A 13,946-nucleotide genomic window follows, 5' to 3' on the forward strand; every position below is an offset into this window, starting at 1 on the left:
TATGTTTGCATCCCTGTAATAGGCATCCATACAGGGATACTATTGCATCACAGTACTTGAATGCAATGTGTACTTGAACGCAATGTGCTAAGATCAACCTTTTCTCCCCCCTGTGTACTGGCAGGGTCCAGGCAGGAGATCAAGCAAACACGATGGTGTATGTAATGAAAGACCACCTACTTAATTTGTGGAGAGAGGAGTATTTACTTAAGTCAGCTTTGCTCATTGCCGCCAGCTCGTAGTTGGGAGGCAGGTGGGTGAGGTTCTGGAAGGAGCGTGAGAAGGACATGTCCAGGTCGTACGGCTCTGTCTGTGAGGTCAGGATGTTGTTCATGCGATGGGGCTTCTCTACAAGGGGAGACAGGAGAGATTGACGCAGTGCAATCAGGCTACAATCAGACAGCCGACAGTCTGGAGGATGCCACACAGAGGGGCTCGTACACAGGGGGTCTTCAATGGGGGAGACAGGGGGATACAGAGTGTAGAGGTGAAGAGGGTGTGTGGGTGCGGTAGGGGTATGTGGGTGAGGATAGATGAAGTGGGGACTGCTATGTTCGACTCTTCTAACCTGGATTTAACATGATTTGTTGTGGGGGTTTTTAAATGTTATTTCAGAGTGCAATTCTGGTGTGCTAGGATTGGTTGCGACTGCGAGTGCACTTGCCACGCTGGCTGTCGCTAGTATGTGTGGCGCCATTGCGGGTGGCTATGCTGCCAGCCTGGCTGGTGTGGCCGTGGTTATGTGGGACAAGTGGTCGTGGCGCAGGCAGCTGGAGCATTAGCAGCGGTAGGGTGGGGTGTGGTGATGCCAATGCTCTGAGGTGCTGGACAGCGGTGGCAAGTTTAAAAATAGAGCTGGGTGACTACTGTGGCCGAGAGGACAGGGACACACAACACCAAGGACCATGTGGAACATAAGTGAGGCATTCCATGAGTGGGAGAGAGAGACAGAGTGAAAGAGAGTGTGAGTGTGAGCAAGAAAAGATGGAAGTAAAGAGAGTAGAATGTGTATTTTGTGTAACGAAGGTCCGGTTCTGAAGCGTTACCACAGATCTTAATGAGATTCTACCATTGCAAACATTGTGTGCGAGCTAACCCAACAAAGAGAGATACTGGAGAGAGAGAAAGAGAGCAGAAGAGAGTGAGAAAGTAAGTGAAAGAGTTTGGTGTGTCAACTCTGGTTCATTCAGTCTGCACTAAAAGGAAGAGTGATCCCCCCGCCTTGACCCCAGCGATATACAAGACGTCACTGTCACAACAAGAGGTGGACATCTACAGTACAGTACAGTATGTAAAAGAGAAAGGTGAATACACATGTACAGCAGGTGTATATGCGTATTACTTACCATGTCTCATTTGTCTGTGGGCTACATAACAAATCCAAGTAAGAGAAAATGGATCAGTACAATAACAAACATTATTCATAGTATGTATTTATAACCAAACCAATGTGTCTGACATTTTCTTTTTCAAATCAATTGAAAGTCTACACTAATTATAATGATCATACTAGTCAAATAATGTGATCAGATTCCTATGTATTGGGGCCATTCTCAATAGTAGCTCTTCATAATCAGCTCTGGTTTGATCCACCTTGAAAGCTATCCTTTGGTGTCTGTGTTGGAGAGATCTATCTACTTATGGCTACTTTCAAAAGTCCCTTTGCCTTTGAAAATGTTGGCCTCAAAACATACAATTGGAAAACTATCTTGACAGGAGGTTGGAGTCCACAGCTCCACTGATGTTGAAACATATAGTGTAGCGTAGTGTAGTGTTTCAGTGCAGACCTCTCAGTGTGAAAATCCTAAAATATTAACTTTGTTCTTGGCCTATTATGTAGGATAGAGAGGCATCTAGCAACAATGCACAAATAGCTTTTCTCTCTGAACTCATGGTGTTTCACTGCATTGTTAGAGCTGTGACCACTCAGTAATTTCATGCTAAAAAGCATCTCTCTTTTCATAGAAAATCTAATTGAGGAAAATAGATAGGGCAAAATATAAGTAATTTAAGTTTTTCAATAACTTGAGTAAGCCATACAGATTCCATTATCATTCATTTTCCACAAGTCCCCGTTTCATTTGCTATCTAAGCTATTCATTTCCCGTCAAGAAAAATTGTTTTGTCCTCGCTTGAATTCTAAAAAAGAATATTTTGACTTATTTCCAATTTAGTCAAAGTTCATGTGTCATGTTGGAGCTGCTAAAACCATGCATTCAAGAAATCAATATGACCTAATCCTCCCTCAAATTTGTTGGGGTAAATGAAGGCATCTTTGTAGCATACCAAAGAGCCACTGTGTGTTGGGTGGCACTATAATCTCACACTTAAAAGGGCATGGTTAGTATCCATAATGTACATTCCATCTACCATATCTCTCTACAGAGGGTTAGTTACTATCTATAACTTTTGTATTACTCATTGGAAAACCACAAAGCAATCTTATATATATTGTACTTATGTGAACATGCAAACCTTAAATATCCTTACCAATTTTAGGTGTGTGGGCCTGGGTAAGATCCAGGTGACTATGTTGAATCATGTTGGGATTGCCTATTGGGAAAACAATGATAAGTTTAGGTTTGGAAATCAAATTAAACATTACCATAGATTCACATTATGTGCATTTCATGTCAAATAAATGGCTGTTAATACATTACAATATTGTCACCTTTTCCCTCATTTTTGTGATAATTGACTCTTGTAAAGCAGGCTGACTGGACACCTCTGTGAATTATCTTTACATAAACCTATGTCCCATTGACAGACATTTTAGTAAACTTTTTTTGTGTTTCTAAATCCAAAGTATGAGATCTGTCCAGAGATAGCAGTGGTGTGCTTTGATATCTGACTGATGATTTATGGGATTGTGTGCACCTTTACTCTACTACAGAGTCCACAGTTTTCCCATTTTAAGGCAGGCATTTTGTGCTATTCTCTTTTGAGCACTGAAGAATGAGGTAAGACAGATTTAATGAGAATCGTCAACTTCCTGACAGCTGTGGGACTTCATGTCATGTGAGGGAGTGAATATGTTCCCTTTATTCAATTAGGTCTAGTCGGTCAATGTAGAGCACATATTCTCCTCTACTACAGCAGCAGACGCAGGACATGCATATTTGAACACTGTACCTTATTTGCATTTAAACAAATTAATGGATCATCCTATTAGAACCCTAAACACAAAAGAAACTCAAATAAAGTGTGAACTATTTAGAATGTTTAACGTGAAGTGACAGGAGAGCATCTCCATGATGTAAGAAAAGCAGTTGCTTTCTTTCCATTACTGTGACTTGCTAATGGAGAGTTGTGACAGTTACAAAAGAGATGTGTGGCAACACACTGAGACACAAGCCTTAATTTCATCTTCTGCTCTTTGGATAAGTAGCTGGAACTACGCATACATTTTGCAGGGAAAATGTCTTCCTGTTGGAGAGATTTATGTCAAAGCAATCAGCACAGTAGGGTAGAGTACCTTGTTAAACTGGATTTTACCACAGTTTAAAGGAATAGCCTTTTAGAAAAAATACAGTGGAGTAGAACAACAACCAACGGACAACAACATCATCCAATTAAGCCAACTTAAATGGCAATGTACCGGTATTCCAAATCCCAATATCCTTTACGGACATAAAACAAGATTTGTGCCCAATCCCCCTTTACACCATGGCTGTATTGCCCTGTTCAATCACCCTGCTTTGATCAAGGGACCAATTACACAATCTTCAGATGGCTGAGCTAAACTAACCCGCTTTGAGCTTGCCAGGCAAAAAGCTTTGGAAAATAAGAGGTTCTCTGCTATCTCCCTATTTGCACAAACTGTCCACCCTTAGGGAAAAATCAGGCCGTCCCAGAAACGTGTTGGAATACTTCAGGTTTCTAAAGGTTGTTCAAAAACTGATTGGAGTGACTGCTCCTATATTTGCTTTCCTATTGTATTTCCTATGGCTTGTACATGAACGTTGGTAAGAGCACATGATGTACTAATATACGTATTCCGTTTTTCTAATACAGTATGTGGATCCATTTTGTATTCCATCACCATTGATTATCTTCCCAGAGCGTACCTCCTACAGTTGCATGCCTTAAAAAGTTAAGCAAATGAGAAAAACCGCAGATGCTGTTCTTCGCTGAAGAATAACCCCCATCATGTTGTTGTGTGTAAGGTGGTGGGAAGATGTCATGCCCCAGGACTCCCATAGTCTACCCACCACTATGTAAATGCATCAACCCATGAATCAGATGTACAGTAGATATTGTGAAGTGAAGTCACACGACTCTCAGAAATTCAGAGGTGTCCAGTCATTTGATTCCAGTCTGTAACGTGTCCAGAAACTGGAACAGGAATGTTTGGATGAACAGCTGAACTGCCTGCAGGGCTCTGGAGCATAGAAATAAGAATTAATAGGCTTTGAACCTCTAAACCTGGCAATTTGACTGGTAAACTCATGGGTACACCATGCCCACCCCATTATGCCATCATTGACTTGAATGGGAATGCCCATTCTATTCATTCTTATTTCTATGCTCTGGAGCGCGTCAGTGGAGGAACTTTGGGAGAATTTGAAATAATGAATGCCATAAAACAGTAGTGTTGGAGCTATACACATCTGCACTTCAGGTTTAGTCTATCTACTGTAATAGAGCTCATTTGGATCGGCTTTGGTGTGTGAAAGTCTTCATCCAGACTTGACAGGTCAATGCTTTACTTGATATCAATAATTGTTCGCATTTTATCCATTATGAGTCCACATTGTACTTCGTCATAACCCTCAAACCGATGTCTCTGGTTATTATAATGAATAAACATTGTTATTACATAGGAACTACATACATACACATATGTAATGTATTAACATCACCTCAACATGTCAAACATGCTTGGTTGAACATAATGCAGGCATTTTGAGCGCCACTGAGTGAAAACCCTTCCAGCTTCCAGTGTCTGGACAAGACAGAGGGGATCCCACTGTTACCCAGATCCATTTTAAAAGCCTCACTCTGCCTCTGTCAGTGAAACCTGATGGAGCGCCTGTAACGATGAGAGCCCACGCCGTGTCATTACCCTGGCAGTGTGTAAAGTGCCATGTGGGCCCTGCAGGGTGGCTGGCTGGCTGGGGCTGAGGCTCACCTCACCTCATCTCTCCCCTTCACACCCTGTGGTGGTAGAGGGAGGGACAGGAGCCTGCTGGGGCAGACAATGCACTGCAAGAACCTACCATCAACCTCCCATCAACACAGACAGGTTCTGCATGGATATGGCTTTGTATCGATATGCGCTGTGACCAGAGCTCTTCACACATTCAGAAGAAATCAGGGACTTCTAATTGTCAACTTCAAGATGACTAACTGCATCCCTGTGCTTCAAAGAAAGAATATTAGTCACTCTACAGACAAAACAACAATAAAGCTCGGAAGAGAAGACAAAACAATATTGTGAGAGTAAACCTCACTTCATGTGGCACATGTCATGAGGCACAATGAAAGATGACACTTTGAACAGGTTGCAAGGCATGCCTGGATACATCACTGTTGCTTTAAGAAACACTGAGACACATGAGGTTGAACTAACGCTGGTCTATAATTGTATCTGCCCTACATTGACAAATCTGTAGGGGGGTCAGGGACATTTTTCATCCAGCTCATCTGCCAATGCCATCACACAGTCTGTTAGTTTTCTGCATCACATACTGCAAAGAGATCCCACTGATAAAGCAAACACATAGTGTAAAAAAAACATATTGGGAGAGACATATAAAAACCAACAGTTACATGACATAAACCAAAAACATGTTGCAACTTTACCAAACCTCCTCCGGTCGCCTGAAGTTTGTTGATCTCGTGAGTTGCTAACAAGGATAAGCACAGATTTATCTGATGTCTCCTTCAATTTGAAAGAAGTAACATCATTCAAAGCTGCCTTTATCCGTGCCTTAGCATCTTATCATCTTCTTGAAGGATCCAAGTTGCAAAACCTGGAATCATGTAGGAGTCCTAGGAGAGAAGCCTACAGTATCCACTTGCAAAAACAGCACTCTGTATAGATTGGATATGAAACTTCAAAAAGCCCAAAAAACAAACATAAAAATTAAACTGCAATTATAATGCCTAAACAACAGAGTCACATGAAATGAATAGATGGGATTGGCTCAGTACTAATGGAAAGGTTTTTTCAAATTCTGAAAAGAAAAGCATGAAGCTCAAAGACACAGAATTCGCCATTGAGCTCTACGAGTGAAGTGGTAATCCAGAACCGACCAAATGTTTGGCATACAGGAACATTTCTCCCATAACCTTCTACAGAAAAGATTTGAGGATCACAGACAAATATCAGCCTTTTGCACACCCTTTCTATGGCTGTTTCTATTGCTAACAGGTGTCTATAATAAAGAGCTTTCATATTAATTCAATAAGCCATATTTAAGAATGCTCAACAACCTAATTCATTTAATTTTCAGTGACGCTAATTAAAAATAAAAGGAGTCGGTTTTTCATGCAAAAATCCTACCGAATACAAATTATCAATTAATTTCCCTTTTAATTTCCCTTTCTCTACTTTTTGTTTGAATAATTACTTTCTATGTTTTCCCGGAATTATGTTTGTATTTTCAGCATAAGGCAATTGTTAATGGGAGAGGTGATGAAACATTTTAATGAAGGAGAAATGCCAGGCTTTGTGAAGACACAAAAATTACAACTGAAATCCGTTAATGACTTTGCAATTATGAGCTCGGGTTGACTGGGCACTGGCATTAATCACAAAGGTATGGAATGCAAAGTGTAAACGTTTACACGTTTCAGTAAAATGTTCTTTAATTTAGCTTGGCTAATTTTATTTCACTCACAAAAAGTCCTCATTTTGAAGAGACAAAGTTGTGCAGTCATGTGTAGCTAAGGTAGACCGGTCAACAACCTTGAGGGTAAGTATTGAAGACTTGCCTAGGCTTTAGCTCGAGGGATGATACCCAGTCAGTCACACATGCACTTTGTAAGTCTTATTCAAATGGAAGGCACTGCTTCCTATATGATCCCCATCTGCCGTACAATTCCAATTGAACAAATCCAGGGGTGGACAGGAGGTTTTCAAAGCTAGTTATTCCTTGATATGGAGCATTTAGAGTGGCTGCCCTGCTCCCTAAGATCTCTGAACACGTCTACTGCAGCTTTGTGGTGTAAGGTCCATCTATTACATTGACAGATCTGTGTCTCTCTGACTGTGTGAGGTCTGAAGCTCTCTGACAATCCTCCCATTCCTCAGAGAGGCCAATGAAAGCGGGTTGAGAGGGCTGGTCTAGCGTTCCACATGACGTCGTCCCATCATGGGCCCCTGGGAATGAAGCTCTTTGATCCATTTCCATCTATTCTGTATCGCCTTCCCTACCGACTCCTGACTGTCTTAGGCTGAGCTGAAACATGCTCTGGTGACATGCTGCTTCCAGTCAACTGGAGGCTAAAGCCTTCCTCTCCCCTTCAGCCTGACCTTGTGACTCATGTACAGGAAATCCCATCTAACACTGAGCCCTGGACTGGACAGAATCACATCTAACACTGAGCCCTTGACTGGAGGGAATCACATCTAACACTGAGCTCTGGACTGGAGGGAATCACATCTAACACTGAGCCCTGGACTGGAGGGAATCACAACTAACACTGAGCCCTGAACTGGAGGGAATCACATCTTACACTGAGCCCTGGACTGGAGGGAATCAGGGGTCATGCTGTATTCTAGACGCAGTGGAGAAACACTCTCAGTTAAAGGTATGAAAAGAGGGTATAAAAAGCTGGAAAAGGTCTCAAAATATGGCAGATTATCTTTCTCGTTCCGCCTAGGTAAGGCTTGCTTTGGTGTCAAAATTCTTGAATGAGGAACGCAGATATGGTTACTAGTGTAAAATATTGATTTGTTTAGCAGAATGGCTTTAAAACTGCACTTTAAGAGCAATGTGGAGGTTTTAGCCCTCTTAGTAAAAATAGTATTCGGTCACCTTGACACTCCACGATAAAGGATAATGATATGCCATCAATGCCCAACTGTTTGACAATTACTTATAGAATCTCTTAGCAGGAAGCTTTGTGTTATTTTACAACCTTTTCAGGGAGTGAAAGATGACTTGGCTCAGTATCCCTTTGTTTATCAGTCGCTTCATCTCACTTTCATGTCCCAGCCTTTCAGACGATGGCTGGCCTCTTTTCCTACCCAACCCAATTTCTTATCCAGCCCCCCTGCGAGTAACCAATCCTGCAACAATCAATCCATGAGATGAGTAGACGAGGTGATTGTATCTATTTACATAATGACTGTGATAGATACTAGTCCTACAGAGTTAAGCTTGTTTATCGTGGCCAAGTATCTGCATGAATTGTTTGCTGTTCATCTTGTTATACTGTCTTCAAAATATTTACCTCGTATCTCCCATCTAAAGTTCGCTAATGAAATGATCGCTCACAGCCCGCAAACATTTGGGGACGATGATGATGCTTATTAATAGTCGTTGGAGCAGTGAGGCGCTACGTGTGACGTGTTGCGATGGATAACATTGTCTCCTAGCATTTATTAAGACACTTATGATCAATGCTGTGCTGTCCTATGATAGGGTGAGAGCCAGAGCTGCAGCCCCAGACTTCGAGTGATGGCGAGAAGGCCACACTTGAGCGCCGCTTGAGAATATATGGACCACATTGATTAGTCACCTTTCCATGTGCCTTCGCCCATAATGATGAGCACACTTCTAAGTATCTCAGATTAACAGTGTCTGCAATCGGCACTCCAGCGCATTTATGCCCACATTAATTACAGATCCTGAACACTGGCAGGATTGGAGAGGCTTTTTGTGCATACTTTAATTAGCATACTAGGGAAATAATTGGCGCCATATGCCTGTCCCCCATGCTACCGTGGCGGGTGGTGGCACAATGCGCCGCAGCTCATCTGGCATTCCACGTCCCACGGTCAACCTTCTATCCCCATGCTTTCTAAATGTACAACCACAGAAACCTGGCATCACAAGGCACTTATTAGTGTGCATACATCAAGGTGATAACTATTGGCTACTATCGGCTCGTAGAGGTGGCTCATTAATTGACTTGTTTTGTGGAGATTGTGTTTGTTTGGGTGTCCAGTGTTCTACCCAGTAACCCCTTCTCTGAGGCTGTGTTGAGGAGTGACAACTAATTAAATAACAGCGGAGTAGCTGTGAGAAACAAACAGGCCTTGTAACTGTTTGAATATCTAACCACTCCTCTCCTCACTACAGTTCCTTTAATCACTATATATACACTACCAGTCAAAAGTTTGGACACACCTACTCATTCAAGGGTTTTTCTTTAATTTTACTATTTTTTACATTGTAGAATAATAGTGAAGAAATCAAAACTATGAAATAACACATATGGAATAACCAAAAAAGTGTTAAACAATATATTTTATATTTGAGATTCTTCAAATAGCCACCCTTTGCCTTGATGTCAGCTTTGCACACTCTTGGCATTCTCTCAACCAACTTCACGAGGTAGTCACCTGGAATGCATTTCAATTAACAGGTGTGCCTTCTTCAAAGTTAATTTGTGGAATGTCTTTCGTTCTTAATGCGTTTGAGCCAATCAGTTGTGTTGTGACAAGGTAGGGGGGGTATACAGAAGATAGCCCTATTTGGTAAAAGACCAAGGCCATATTGTGGCAAGAACAGCTCAAATAAGCAAAGAGAAACGACAGTCAATCAATACTTTAAGACATGAAGGTCAGTCAATCTGGAAAATGTGAAGAATTTTGAAAGTTTCAAGTGCAGTCGCAAAAACCATCAAGCGCTATGATGAAACTAGCTCTCATGAGGACCGCAACAGAAATGGAACACCCAGAGTTACCTCTGCAGCAGAGGATAAGTTCATTAGCGTTACCAGCCTCAGAAATTGCAGCCCAAATAAATGCTTCACAGAGTTCAAGTCACAGACACATCTCAACATCAACTGTTCAGAGGGGACTGTGTGAATCAGGCCTTCATGGTCGAATTGCTGCAAAGAAACCACTACTAAAGGACACCAATAAGAAGAAGAGACCTGCTTGGGCCAAGAAACATGAGCAATAGACATTAGACCGGTGGAAATGTGTCGTTTGGTCTGGAGTCCATATTGGAGATTTTTGCTTCCAACCGCTTTGTCTTTGTGAGACGTGGTGTGGGTGAAAGGATGATCCCCGCATGTGTAGTTCCCACCGTAAAGGAGGAGGTGTGATGGTGTGGGGGTGCTTTGCTGGTGACACTGTCTGTGATTTATTTAGAATTCAAGGCACACCTAACCAGCATGGCTACCACATCATTCTGCAGCGATATGCCATCCCATCTGGTTTGGGCTTAGTGGGACTATCATTTGTTTTTTCAACAGGACAATGACCCAACACACCTCCAGGCTGTGTAAGTGCTATTTGACCAAGAAGGAGAGTGATGGAGTGCTGCATCAGATGATCTGACCTCCACAATTGAGATGGTTTGGGATGAGTTGGAGGGCAGAGTGAAGGAAAAGCAGTCAACAAGTGCTCAGCATATGTGGGAACTCCTTCAAGAATGTTGGAAAAGCATTCCAGGTGAAGCTGGTTGAGAGAATGCCAAGGGTGTGCAAAGCTGTCATCAAGGCAAAGGGTGGCTATTTGAAGAATCTCAAATATAACAATATATCTTGATTTGTTTAACATTGTTTTTGTTTACTACATGATTCCATATGTGTTATTTAATAGTTTTGATGTCTTCACTATTATTCTACAATGTAGAAAATAGTAAAAATAAAGAAAAACCCTTGAATGAGTAGGTGTGTCCAAACCTTTTGACTGGTACTGTACATTCATTCACCTGTTATCCTTACCAATGGGGAGGCAGAGAGACAGAAAGGGAGAATCTGTTTCTCAAAATATGATATTGAAGAGATGGAGATGGAAGTGATTTAATCAGTGGTGGATTATATTTGAGGGAGAAACATTGCTAGATGGCACTGGGAGATATTGATCGAAACGTAGAGAAATGCAGTGATGTTTTTAGGGGCTTTCACACCAGACTGGTAGGATACGAACTGATTCCATCCACATAGTTCCCTATCATGGAACATTGTCCTTTTTGTTTTCATAGGACTGCATTAGTCTAAAATCTAACTAGCATAACATAAGAGAAGATGGCACGTCAGGAAGGAAGTGAAGTATTAGAAGACATTGAGCATGTGATGGAGGTCAGGGAAGAGAGGTGAGGTCCTTAGGTTGAGGCTTATCTAAATGAATGCATGTTGAAGCCGAGATGTTGATGGACAGACAATATTTCCAAGGGAAAGAGGAAAAGACAGGTCCTGCCAGTTTGAGGGTGAGTCGAGGGAGGGGGGTAAAAATATTAGCTTTCATGACATGGGAGAGCGTATCATGAGAACACTTTTATTCTGAAATGTGAAAGGTTCAATCAAAAAAGCTGAGATGAGAAAAGGGACAAGAGGACATGAGGGAGATGAGGGATAGGAGAGAGAGAGGCTAGAGAAATGATGAGAAGGAAGGCGGAGTGCATGAAAGAGACTGATGTGGGTGGACGGCTGTGCATCGCAGCAGAGGAGAGTTGACAGGATCAGAGAGGAGAGAGGTGAAGGGGGGTGAGGGGAGTCAGAAGGGTGAAAATTTACCAAAGACATATGGTGAAGGGAGCAGGAAATGACTAGACAAAGAGAATCAGAAATGTTTGTGGCGGAAAAGGGAAGCCAAGTCAATCAGCAGCATAAGGGGACATTCATAGAGAAGCTAAAGACAATTTAGGTTGATGGTAAAATGCCAAAAGGGGAATAAATTGAGCATATGCTTGCTGTCTGCTGAGGGGGATGAAGAGAAGAGAGGATGAAATGTGATCTGATTGTGAAGGAAGCATAAATACTAATGTCTACATGTCTCTGAATGGAGTATTCACACAATAAAAATGATGTGAAACATTGTAATTTATTGATAAGACCACAACCCTCTAGCTATAGTCATAATCTATATTATGCTTATGTCAGTTCACAAACAGCAGTTAATGTGATTGACATCAATGATTAGCAGTCAGTCTCCAATATTGCTTAGTTCTGTTCTTGGTCATAATACTTAAACATTGTCTGAAAAGGATCAACATTTCTCACACCAAAACCCCAGAGAATCCTCATCTCTTTGTGAGTATCAGTGAATCGAGCATTCTCTGTTATGGTCTCCTTTAGTAATGGCATTTCTATGAACACCACATCTCCCCTGCAACCTTCTTTTCTTCTTCAGGAGAGCCTGAGTCAGATACCTGATGTGGCGACTCAATGGGAAAATCAAAAAGCAAAGTGGCCCTAAAAGCATTTCCGAGAGGCTTTTTCACCACCGATTGAGCCAGACATCCATCACAAAACAATTATGTGTGATGTTTTGTGAGATTGCAGCTATTTAAATAATGTTCTTGAATATATAAAGGTACCTCTATGATGAGCGTAAGTTAGGCGTTAAATTAAACTTATAAATGTGGCAGTACACCATTTTCAGCAATGCCTATGAGCTACAACAAACCATGCTTACTCATCACACATAATTATCTGCATCCCTATCTCTACCTGAAAGGAACACTGGGAGACCCCAAAGTGCTCAGTAGCCCTTTCCACTCACAGCCCCTGTCAACCCGTATACGGGATACCTAGTCAGTTGCACAACATCCGCATTTAACCCAACCCCTATGAATCAGAGAGTTGCAGGGGGCTGCCTTAATTGACATCATCGGCAACCGGGGAGCAGTTGTTGTGGGGTTAACTGCCTTGGTCAAGGGCAGAACGGCAGACTTTTGCGTCTTTGTCGGTACAGGGATTCGAACAAGCAACGGATTACTGTCCCAACACTCTAACCGCTAGGCTACCTGTCACCCCAAGTTATAAACTTGAGCATAGCGCATGACAAGAAGATGCCCCCATCCCTCCCGCTAATTGGACTACTTTTGTACATTGTTGTTTGAGTGAGGGAAATGCTGTAAATTGAGAGGAGTCAATGTGTTCTGAAAGATGAGATATTGAGGATTATAATAAATACTGCTTTGATGTCATACAAGCAAACAACACACCCATGAGTCCAAATGTGCACTTCACATTTCCATATTTGAAAACTCATGTAATTTACAGTCTCAGCGTTTATGATAGCTATGTTTGATCCACACCCACTGGGCACAGACGTCAATTCAACGTCTATTCCACATTTCATTGAAATGACGTGGAAACAAAGTTGATTCAACCAGTGTGTGCCCAGTGGCCAGTTAAAAGGATGACACGTTATACCCTGGGTTTTCCTGAACAGAATAAGCCTATGTTTGTCATATTGTGAAGACAATTAGCCACGGAACACACACTTCAATTCACTCATGACTCCATTCTATGCACACCAAAATTACAATATTTTTGTCTGAAGTACTATTTGAAAGCCTAACATTGTAAGATCTATTTTATAACTTAGCTAGCCATGTTGGCATTAGAATAAGCTTTCAAATGATGCGCACCTGACCCAGATTGAGATTTATAATGGAACGTTTTTGGATTGTGTAAACAACAACAGTAATTGTGTGATGGTGGGACGTGGGGCTGTGTCCTAAAAAAAAACACTAAAAGTGCGCTTGCTTCAGTTCCTCAATGGCAAAGCTAGGAGAGCTAAAAAATGTACCTTAGTTGAAGGCTCTTCCCTTGTCATAAAAGTGCATTAAAATTACTTAGGAAATGTGCAAAGTTTGGAGAGGTGTGTGGGCACTTGGAGACACCAGTTAGACCTCTCCCTCAAACCCTTGTAATTGTTTTTTTCTGATCTTGCACCTACTCCAAAATGTCAATAAATATTCTTATTATGTTACTGAATGTATCCAGAGTATTTTCAGATTTCGATATTGACAAATGCTGTGAAAGTATAGCTAATGTAAAATGCACATAAAATCAACAGTGTAATGTTT

General features: G+C 41.6%; 1 long non-coding RNA gene across 1 annotated transcript; it reads right to left on the reverse strand.

Annotated features, from left to right (window-relative positions):
* Positions 1–78: 78 nt before the first annotated feature.
* LOC123489631 lies at positions 79–5,840 on the reverse strand. Its single transcript, XR_006660576.1, has 3 exons — positions 2,491–5,840; positions 1,347–1,367; positions 79–348 (listed from the first exon to the last, which is right to left on the reverse strand). It is a non-coding gene; the product is annotated as an uncharacterized LOC123489631 (long non-coding RNA).
* Positions 5,841–13,946: the final 8,106 nt, after the last annotated feature.

Source organism: Coregonus clupeaformis, unplaced genomic scaffold, assembly GCF_020615455.1.
Source record: "Coregonus clupeaformis isolate EN_2021a unplaced genomic scaffold, ASM2061545v1 scaf3093, whole genome shotgun sequence".
NCBI lineage: Eukaryota > Metazoa > Chordata > Actinopteri > Salmoniformes > Salmonidae > Coregonus > Coregonus clupeaformis.